Source organism: Terrapene carolina, unplaced genomic scaffold (genome assembly GCF_002925995.2).
Source record: "Terrapene carolina triunguis isolate 2854851 unplaced genomic scaffold, T_m_triunguis-2.0 Scaffold58, whole genome shotgun sequence".
Classification (NCBI taxonomy): domain Eukaryota; kingdom Metazoa; phylum Chordata; order Testudines; family Emydidae; genus Terrapene; species Terrapene triunguis.
Window position 1 is genome coordinate 94,850,661 of NW_020664409.1, and position 9,694 is coordinate 94,860,354.

A 9,694-nucleotide genomic window follows, 5' to 3' on the forward strand; every position below is an offset into this window, starting at 1 on the left:
GAAAGCCCCAGTCATGCCCCCTCAGGCTGAGAGCCAAGGGAGCATAGGAGTCCCTACAGCAGCTCCTGTACCATCTCAGAATCCCCCTACACAGGGAGTATCCTCTGGGAGGCCAGGCCCACAAGGTTTAGAGTTGCTGGGCACTGGTGGAGCAATGGAAAGTGGCTGGAGCATGGGGTGGAATTGAGGCCTAGGAGTTCACAAGGAACCCAATGTTGTTTATTCTTAGTAGTGGGTGTTTATTGTTCATTTGCAAAAAGCTTTCTTGAGCATTGGTTTTGTCTATGCAGTGGTGAACAGGGGAGAAGAGACAACCTCCCTATTCAGAGTGGTCCATGTTATGCAGAAACCCAGCTCTAGAAGAAGAAAACTTCAAGGAAATAAAGCACAGAAATGAAGTATTGGCAATGAATAAACTGATCACTGTGAGTCATGGAAGTGGACCCTTAAACACAGTTTGTTTCAACTCATCATGTGTTTTTGCTATAAACTATCATATGTAAGCATGCATACATTAAAGAATCAAAGAGTATATTTTATCTCACTGTTTGATGTCAAGTAATTTTGCAACAAGATTATAGGAAGAAGAATCAGGATTTAGCATGTTTCTGTAAAGAGATGCCCTAAAAAAGTAAGAAAAGTCACGCATACCTAAATCTGGTTCAGGAAGGAAGCAGGAGGTATACAAATCAATGGCCTGTTCCTAAGAGATATGAGACCACTTGTCACTCCCTCTAAAATTAAGGATCCTTTTGGGGTCAGGCCATAAGTGATTAAAGGTGTAGCTGGTTGAAAGAACAGGCAAAAGAATCCATGCAGCCCTACCCTAGAGCTTTCAATAGTGCCCTAGAGTGGGTGCCATTTAAAAAGTTCTCTCACTTGGAAAGGTTCTTCTGAATTAATAGAATTCCCTATTTCAAAGTTAGGGGATATCTGACATTTCCAGATTGGTGTAATCAATGAAGTGTGCCCACAGTGTGATTAGGAAAGTAATTATGCCAGGATTTCTTGGAAGAACAAAACAGCACCATAAATTTATGCTGATAAGAACATGCATCTGACTCAAAGATATGTTCATCATTACCACTCCTGAGCTGTGAGCTCAACCAGCCTGGAAGAATGCTTGCTACTTGCTATCTGGTCACCCTATTGCTGAGGAGATGTCAAACAGAGGTTCTCACTACCTGTAGTCACTAATATTCCATGTCACTTTGTTCAAGAGTAGAGGGTTTAAAACTTGGTATCATGGCCTAAGCTCTAACTTGAGAATTTAGTGACTCCCTGTCTAAATTCCATTCAAGCTTTAACTAGATGTTCATCACCTCTTTGATTAAACATCTGTGCATACTGATCTCGGGTTGTATGTTGTGCTGTACTATGTTCTATACTGGGTAGCTGCATTTCAATAATAGGTAAAATGCAGTAATTTAGAGGGAAGTACCTTAGAGCTGAGGTCCTTCTGAACGAAAAGTGCTCTGTAATTGTAAGTAACTTCCTACTTTCTTGTCCTTACAGTCAGTAGCTTTAAATAGAAGGCACCCCATTGCAAATACAGATTTAGTCTGCAAAGGAATCAAATACCATGTCTGTTGATATAAATTCTGTGATTGCAAGTAAGATGGCAAATGCTTGCATGGATAATGAGTTATTTTTCTGGCAATGAAATACTAATTGTAGTGGGAGGAAAGCTTTTTAATGGTATAATCAATGGAGTAAATATTGCCAAATTAATTCTCATAGGAAAATCATATGCCTAGATGGGAAATTCTGCTACCTGACTCTGAGTCGCTAATCAATAAATATCAGGTGAAAAGTAATTGATCATTAAGCAGCCAAAATACAATGCATGTGCTTAACTTTATACAGTCTGAGTAGCCTCAATGATTTCAATGGGATTACTCCTGGGATGAAATCTTGGCTGCACTGAATTTTGCCACTGACTTGAGTGGGGCCAGAATTTCACCCATAGTGTACAAACTTAAGCTTCTGCCTAAATCTTCCCAGGATCAGGGCCTAAATAGGCAGTTTGTTTTAAGAGATTATGTTGATTTTATTCCAATCCATTAAACTAGGGTGACCAGATGTCCTGATTTTATAGAGACAGTCCCGATATTTGGGGCTTTGTCTTATATAGATGCCTATTACTTCCCACCCCCTGTCCCGATTTTTCACACTTGCTGTCTGGTCACCCTACATGAAACAGAGGTTGAAAACATGCGTGTGAACTGAATGGCGCAGGGAGTTTATCAAAGGAACGGTCTGCTTGTAAACGCAGTATGAATAATATCATCTTGACCAGAAGGGAAATGGAAAGACACTCTCTCACTGTTCTAACTTATGCAATCAACTTCTGGAGCAAAACGATGATGTGAGGTTTAAAATCTGAACCTCCAATGTGAGAATTTCAAAGAGACCTCAAATAACAGAAGAAGCTTTCATGCTCCCTAGATCGGAAAGGCGCAAAGTCAGAAGATGCTGTTCATGAGACTCTGCATTGTTGTGATTTGGTCCCCAAAGGGGACTGTTTATATTTCCTGCCAATGCCATCTCTAACAACATTTCCAGATAGGCTATAAATCAGTGGTTCTCACACTTTTGTATTGATGACCCCTTTCACACAGCAAGCCTCTGAGGGCGACCCCCACCCCCTTATAAATTAAAATCAGGGATTTTAAATTTAAATTAATTTAAATGTAATGTGGGCATGGGGCTGACAGCCCGAGCCCCACCAGGCATGGGGCTGACAGCTTGTGATCCCCAGGTAATAACCTCATGACCCCCTGAGGGGTTGCGACCCCCAGCTTGAGAACGCCTGCATAAATCAAGGCAGTACATAAGAATGTCATTACATTTAAGTTTGTTGATTTCACTTTGTTTTTCTGTTGTGTGTATTAAATCTTGTTCTAGGATAAAATCTGTTGTTAAATTATAGTACAGGGGTGGCCAACCTGAGCCTGAGAAGGAGCCAGAATTTACCAATGTACATTGCCAAAGAGCCACAGTAATACGTCAGCAGCCCCCAATCACCTCCTCAACCCCCCACCCACGCCCAGCCCCCCACCCATGCCCAGCACCCACGCCCACCAGCAGCCCCATCGATCAGCGCCTCCCCCTCCCTCCCCACACCTCCCAATCAGCTGTTTCCTGGCGTGCAGGAGGCTGGGGGGAAGGAGGGAGGAGCGAGGGCATGGCAGGCTCAGGGGAGGGGGCGGGAAGGGATGGAGTTGGGGCAGGGCCTGTGGCAGAGCTAGGGGTTGAGCAGTGAGCACCCCCCGGCACATTGGAAAGTTGGCACCTGTCGTTCCAGCCCCGGAGTCGGTGCCTATTCAAGGAGCCGCATATTAACTTCTGAAGAGCCGCATGTGGCTCCCGAGCCACAGGTTGGCCACCCCTGTTCTAGTATCTATAATTCTAGTATGTTTGTGATTTCCATGGCAGAAAACATGACTTATAGTGTCTTTTTCCTCTTTTGTAAGAAGTCATGGTCTTTATCACTCTGAATAAACCAACCCCATGCATTGTTACAAATGTGGCTCTGTATATGACCAGCTTAGTAGTGTATGGAGATTTTGCTATTACAGTACTAATTTAAATATCATTAATGGCTTGGAACAATTTCTGGTGTAAAATAAGATATTTGACTTTTCATATTTTGAATGGCAATTTAATATTAGCTAAAATAATTGCGTGCCATGGCTTTTTTAGCTGATCACTAAAATTATTACTTCATTTTTTGCCATGACAGTCACTTTAATTGTAAGTGACCTGTCTAATTTACATTTACTCTGTCCATCACATGAGACACATTGAATGAAACATGTCTGTCCCAAGCATTTGAGAAGGGAGACATGATTGGTCGTGCAATAGTCATTTTGTTGTCTCAAGCAATACTACTTAAAGATAAGGGGGCTGGAAATTGGATTTGCTGAGACAATTTCTGAGTTTAGGGAAACATGACTGATCCATAGTGATGAATGGGAGAGGGCAGACCAAGAGTAAGTGCTGCAAAGGACTGCCCACAGAAGTTACTGTAAATAAATAAAATAGCAAATCAAGGAAAGGGAATTTTAGGGCTTGTCTTCACTACCCGCCCAGATCGGCAGGTAGAAATCGATCTCTCGGGATCGATTTATCACGTCTCATCGGGATGCGATAATCGATCCCCGAATCGATGCACGTACTCCACCAGCCCAGGTAGGAGTAAGCGCCGTCGACGGGGGAGCCGCGGTGGTCAATTTGCCGCCATCCTCACAGCGGGGTAAGTCAGATCAGATACGTCGAATTCAGCTACGCTATTCCCGTAGCTGAATTTGCGTATCTGAAATCGATCCCCCCCATAGTGTAGACATAGCCCTAGACAGAGCACTACCCACCAGAGAAATCTCTCTCTGCTTTTTAACAGTGTGAATCTTAGCAGATGCAGGAAATGTAGCCAGAAAAGCCAAGCAAGAATAGTGAAGAATATCTATTTCAGTTAAAAATACATGTTGGTGTGTTCATGGGAGGAAAAGAGTGGAGCCTTTCACCCGTGCCCTGAACTTTCTGTATTCTACTAGATCTTTTGTAGCATTCAGAACGCATATGCCACGGTCAGCAGAAAGAACTAGCTGGCTGCTAGTTGAGGTGTAGGGTGCTTCTTCTCCAAAGAGCTTCAGCATGAATTCCATAGCACATTACCACAGCTGCAAGTGAAGAATCCTGTCCTCGCAGTCAGGATTCCAGTAGCAGAGGACACAGCAGGCAACGTGCTTTCTTTTATCACCCAGGATTTAGTCTTTACAGCCAGGTTTTGTCACGTCCTCAGACTGTGAGCTCCTTAGAGCTGGTACCTTAGGCACTTTCCAAACACTTATCACACAGTGGGTGCCTCCACAAATAAATGATAAAATGATGTGCATTTACAAAGGGCATGCATGCCAAGTTAGGTGCACAAATGCTCCTATCTGGGTATACAAATCTGGGTATGTGCACGGATGGTGCACCCTTTTGAGGATTTGGCTCATAATGTTTAATTCCTATGGTTCATGAACAGTAAAACTAGTCTACAAATTGAATATTTCTTCCTGGCATCAGTGCATTCAGTTTGTAAATTCTCTTTTGCACTGACATATGTTTTACAGCATTACCCACCTGGATACTCACAGGATTAAATAAATCCCTTGGGAATGTTCATAGATGCATTTGGAGTGAAATTCATCCCTGTGCAAGCACACAGGCCAGATGCATCCTTAGCCTAGTTGGGTGTTGCCAGGGGCCAATTTGGCAGACTAGAGCAGTCTCACCGACTACGCTCATTTTGTGCCGCTATGACACTGAAGTGGCGCAGAGGGGCACCAATACCTACCCCAGCCACTCGCCTGTCTACATCTGACCCATCCTGTAATGCCCCAATGCCAGGGCTTTCTGTAGGGCCTCGTGTGCCAAACTGGGCTTGCAGCTACTTTGTTGCTGCATTAGCCTGCACAAAGGGTCCATGACACAGGGGTAAATAGCCCAAAGGCCTGTGTGCCTCCTAAGTCCTCAAATAGCTCTTAAGTGCCACCTAGGCAGAATGTTGGCCCGCTGAGCAAGAGTGAATTTCACCTTTGGTGTTTACTAAGCAGGTAAAAATCTATTTGCTGTAGTATTCTTGGAGCTGAGCTGACTAAGGAGAATGTAGGGAGAGGAAGTAGAACTCTTGTTAATGTCTTCTGATTTTTAAAGCAAGGGAACATGACCTAATGATTAAAAACATGTCACATGATATCTACAGATCAATCACAAAAGCTAAAGGAAAGGCCGTATTATGAAAAACCTGTTGGCCCCACATTCTGCAAATGCGTAACGCTCAAACGTTGCATGTAGTTCTTCACGTGTCTTTTATTTGAATTCCTCTTATGCTTAGTCATCTTTTCAGACCCCCTCTGTCAGGCATGCATGCTACCATTCAAGTCCATTGCTAAGCAGGGCAAACTGTCACCCTTTGCACACTCGTCTGCTATGGCTGAAAAACACGTTGCTAGGCAGGTTCAGTAAATAGCAAGGATTTGCATACATTTTTCAGGCATTTCTTGAATCAGTCAAAACAGCACAAATGTACAGAAATAATTTCCAGTTTTACAGTGCAGCATGTGGAAGAAACATTGTGGGACAAAATACAGACTCTTTCTGACAACTGTATGACACCCAACAAGTATGACTCATACTGCTACTGATGGTTTTTTTTAAATGGGTTTATTAATGTCTGTCCTCCTTTTACTGCTACTGTATGCTTGTTAATAATATTATAGTTTGAGTGCCCAAACCTATGCTAGGTAGATCACAGAAACAAGGAAAGATGCATTCCCTGCCCTGAACACTTTACAGATCTAAAACCCTGAGTCTGAAAAGACCCTTCCATATGCATTAACTTTTACACAGCATTGAGTAATCTCATTGACGACTTGGGGTAGACGGAGTGCCAGATTGGGAGGCAGGGATTTGGGTTCTGTTTGCAGTTCTTCTGTGCTTCAGTTTCCTCTCACACCCTTTATCTGTCTATCTAGACTGTAGAGAGACAAGGTGGGTGAGGTAATATCTTTCATCGGACCAACTGCTGTTGGGGAGAGAGACAAGCTTTCGAGCTTACACAGAGCTCTTCTTCAGGTCTGGAAAGGTTCTTTCAACGTCAAAGCTAAATGCAAGCTGGAACAGATTGTTTAGTATAAGTAGCTAACACCAATTCTAAGGGACCATTCAAGGTGACTATAAACTCTGGGATAGGATTGTCTCTTACTGTGTGTTTGCATAGTGATCAGCACAATGGGGCCTCTTGGCACTACTGGAACACAAATCAACTATGATAATAATCACAGCGCATAAAGTCCGGCACATACATAAGTCTTTGCAGGATCAGGACCTAAGCCTCCGATCCTGCAAGCAAATCTGGGCTGTCTGCAGGACTCTGGTCTAACTTGAGATCTCATGCAGCAAGTATGGGTCACAAAAAGCTACAAAGAGGTAGTGGAGAGGCAGGAGAAGAGATCTAATAATGAGATCAAATGGTTGCTCAATGAGGCACTTCTCCTTAAAAGGGATATTGAGCACAGTATTACTCTGTGCAGGCATAAAGGGGCCATATGGGTGGATCCCTTTGCAGGCTTGGGACTGAAGGCAAGTACACATCTTGTACACATGGCTGCATAGTTAGGGTTTTGATTAAAAACTTTAATCCACTTTTTGTAGGTGATACAGTAATTTCTTTCACTGAGTAGTAAGTAGAATAAACGGTATATATAGAAAAGGAGCTATTGGTCTTGTGCAGAGTGTCCATACATATTACAACCCAGCCCAAAAAACTATTCTAAAACAACACTATTTCAGATGTAGAAAATAACCTATTTGTTTAAGCTAAATCATACAAGCCAAATGAAACTTGCAAAGTTCCCAGAATTACAAAAGACAAAGGTCAGATTTTCACTTAGGAATATTTCATCTACGAGAGAGAACATAAAATAGCATGTTTTGTGAGATGAAGAGAACTGCTTCAGAAACAATCTGCAGACCTTTAACAGAACCGTATTTCTGAAAAGAGAGAAAATGCAGCCCCTGGGAAATCCTTTTTTGACATATGCTTCTTATGTTCAAACACATTAATGGGCCTGCTATGCTATGAGTCATCCAGCACAAGAGTTACACATGTTTCTTTAAATACACTGAAAGTAGCTGAAGGCATATATGAAACTGCAGAGTGGTTATTTATTAAGAATCGCAACAAATACCTGCATTCATTGAATTGTAGACTTTCCAGATGGAAAAGACCTCCTCTAGTTTATTTGCATCATTTTGTTAAAATAGATTAGCAGAGTAGAATCTGGACTGTTACACTAATTGAACATACAGTTTAGTAGACGAGAGGCCCATTGTGCTGCTATCCAAGTCTCAGTGCTGTATTACAGAGAATTTGTGTGTATGCAAATAGCACATTTTAGTTTTTCTTCCTCCTGAAGAATTCTGTCAAAACTAGAGCTGGCTGAATTATCTGTAGGGAACATTTGTTGGCTATGTTGCTCTTTTTTTCCATTTGCAAATAATCTGTGAGCTCCTCCTGCTTTCTGACAATCGATTTGTTATTAATTTGGAGCCACCATTTTCAGCCGGCAGGTGGTTTGCAAGCTGTTCAGTTTGACTCTGCAATTCACAGGGTATGATCGGTCACCTAAGTCACAAGGTACTATTTCTTCTACCCGGCAGGATCATTGAAACTTTTTTAAAGAGAAGCATGACAAATAGTGAATATTTTTGGTCCTACGCAGACACATGTTCACATGTAAATTCTGGTAAACATATGAAACACCCATTCTACAATAAGTTCAAATGAATATTTGCAAACAGTGAATAACAAAGGCAGGGGACACTAATATAGTTACAATGAATAGAACGGGACATGTATTACCCCATAGTATGTATAGCTGTGATCACAGATCCACACTGGCTGGGTTAGCCTTTTTTTACTATCCCACCTATGCACTAATTCACAGTGTTGCGCAGCTGGGTTATCAAATGCAAAAAAATCAAAATCAAAATCCTTACCTCCGATATATTGAATGGGTGGAGAAAGCCATTAATGAGGAAAAAGAAAACAGAGGTAGCTGAGGGAGGCATGGGCTGCAGAAGGAAAACGTGACAATTCTCTACTGCCTGCATGGGTCTCCATCCTTGGTGAAGCTTATCACGGGGCTATTTGTGTCTGTTGTGGAGAGGGTGTTTGTGTGTGTCCTGTCCGTCTCTTGTGCATCCACTCTGAGCAGGAACTCAGCTGTGTCCATTGGTCCATTTTTAGGGAAATCTCTGTATATCTTTTATTTTGTTAGAGCAGTTTTAGGAGAGTTAGACTTTGGGGGGATGTCTTGCTGCTTTGTGGCCCCACTAGGCCTTTCTTTCCTTTAAGTTCTGTTCAGCCTCATCCACTTTGTTGCAGGACCCCGTCTTTCATTGTGCTTCAGGATAGCACAAACTAAATCCACCAGCATCAAGCTATGTCCCTCCTGTCATGTTATGTCTGCAGTAGACAAACCCACTCAGCACCTGTTCTGCCCCAGGGAGAAAGGCCCTGAGGGTCTGGCTTTCTCCAAATAAACATGATCTCAAGAAAGCTGTTTCAAACGCCACCTGTTGGAGGCAGAGATGCAGGTCTCATCTCCCAGTAGCAAGTGGCCAAGGACTGAGTAACAGCAAGGTCTCAGTTCTAGTCCACCAAGTCCAGCACTACCAGCCAAGTGAGTTGCATGTCTGCTGAAGTTTGGATATGTAAGAACAAAATGATGATTGATGGCCACTGCATAAGCCTTTGAAATTTCTGGCAGTTTCCCAGCTGCATAAACTGCTGGTAGAAAAAATGTTAATGCCACTTTTAGGGACACGTTTTCAAAAAGAGTGGTCTCCATGCAACTTTTTAACACATGATCCAGTTTTGCCTCCATATCTATCTATGGGTGCCTCTAACTACCAGACTTGGACTCATAATCAGGTTGTAAGGAGTACAAGTATTTAGACTTGCGCTTACACATTCATTGTGTGGGCACAATTTTTGTATGTAAAAATTGAACCTTTAAAAAATGGAAGATCAGGTCTCAGTTTGTATCAAAAGTTCTCTATAATCGACTTGTTGCTGCATTCTGAACTTTGGCATGAAAAGTATCTGCTGCATGGAATGCCACAGTGATGTGAGAAAACA